Here is a 1,714-nt window from a genome sequence, read left to right on the forward strand (position 1 = left end):
AAGCACATCACAGAGATTAAAAAATTACAGTGTTGGCACGAATGTGTGGAAATATGAATCTTCAATCTGACTGGTAGGAATCTTGACTGGTTCAGTCTTTTTTGAAACATCATGGACAATTCTCAAAAAGTTAGGACTTGATCTTTCATATGAATTAACAATTTCACTTCTTGCCATATAACCCAAGAGACCAAAAACTCTATTCATAAAAGACATCTATTTTCCTATGTTCAATTAAAGCTCTATTTATAATAGCCCAAAATCTGGAAACAATCCAGTATCCAAGAACAGATGACTGGATAAAGAAAGTAGAGCACATAAATACAATGAAATATTACTTAGCAATAAGACAATATTGTACAATTTGATGCTGGAGAATACCTGGATAAGCAAAATTGGACAGGAGAGGGACAGATACCAAATTATCTACCTCATATCTGGGATATAAGAAACAAACTCCCAAAGACAACAGAAATAAACAACTAGTTTTTATCTGCAGGGGAGAGAGAAGTAAAGTAGGCTGGAGGACAGGGGGTGGGGAGGACACTGGGACAGTTGTGGAGAAAATCTGACACCAATGGAAAGTATGATGTTGTAATGGTTTATTCATGAATAAATTACCAATATTATAAATCACAGTGTCTAAATAGAATCAAATTTAAAAATTTAAATAAATTAAATGCAAGGACCAGAGAGGTGGTATGATGGGTAAGACACTTGCCTTGCATTTGGCCTACCTAGATTTGATCACAAGCATCCAATATGCTTTCCTAAGCCCCACAAGGACTAAGCACTGCTGGGTGGAATTAGCACTGTATACAGAAAAACAAAAAGAAAAGAAGAAAAAATTCATAAAAAATAGGAAATAGGGGGGCTGGAGAGAGAACGTGGTGGTAAGGTGTTTGCCTTGCATACAGAAGGTTGGTGGTTCAAATCCTGGCATCCCATATGGTCCCCTGAGCCTGCCAGGAGCGATATCTGAGCATAGAGCCAGGAGTAACCCCCTGAGCACTGCCAGGTGTGACCCAAAAACCAAAAAAAAAAAAAAAAAAGGAAATAGGGTGCTCACTTTGGCAGCACATATACTAAAATTGGACTGATACAGAGAAGATTAGCATGGCCTCTTCAAGGATGACACATAAATTCGTGAAACATCCAATATTTTTAAAAAATAGAAAATAGGTATGAGTAGCTATATAATAATATATGCAAACTAGGAATACTACTAAGAATTGAAGATTTTAGGCCAAGGTGTTTCACCAGAATTATTTCCTATAAATGCTTCCAGTTCAGAGTTTACAATCCATCCTCACTTAGAGTCAGTGAGGCTTTCTACCACATTCTTTTATCAGTGAAATTGGACGTTTGGGTTAAGGCTTCACTTGTTATATAACCAAAATTTCTCTGACTTCACTCAGAATTTGCATGTCTACTATGACCTTTCCTCTGTGGCAGGCTCTGTTAAGCATTTTGTTTAGTGTTATATAGGAATATATATGTGTGTATATGTATATATATTTCTCAGTTCTATCATGCAATGATACCACTTTAATTACATTTATCAGATGAGGAAATTGAGTCACAGAAAAGTACATAAATAACCTGCCAATGTTATACTAATGTTCAAACAATGGAGTCAGACAACTGCTTTCACACTAATCTCAGATTCCCATCCATACCATCTCCTGGTGAAGATGAGACATTTGTAGATCTC

The 1,714-nt window shown here is 36.3% G+C and overlaps 1 non-coding gene across 1 annotated transcript; it reads left to right on the forward strand.

Annotated features, from left to right (window-relative positions):
• Nucleotides 1-1,061: 1,061 nt before the first annotated feature.
• LOC126010707 (U6 spliceosomal RNA) lies at nt 1,062-1,166 on the forward strand. Its single transcript, XR_007496720.1, has one exon. It is a non-coding gene; the product is annotated as a U6 spliceosomal RNA (small nuclear RNA).
• Nucleotides 1,167-1,714: the final 548 nt, after the last annotated feature.

The sequence above is a fragment of the Suncus etruscus genome, chromosome 5 (genome assembly GCF_024139225.1).
Source record: "Suncus etruscus isolate mSunEtr1 chromosome 5, mSunEtr1.pri.cur, whole genome shotgun sequence".
NCBI lineage: Eukaryota > Metazoa > Chordata > Mammalia > Eulipotyphla > Soricidae > Suncus > Suncus etruscus.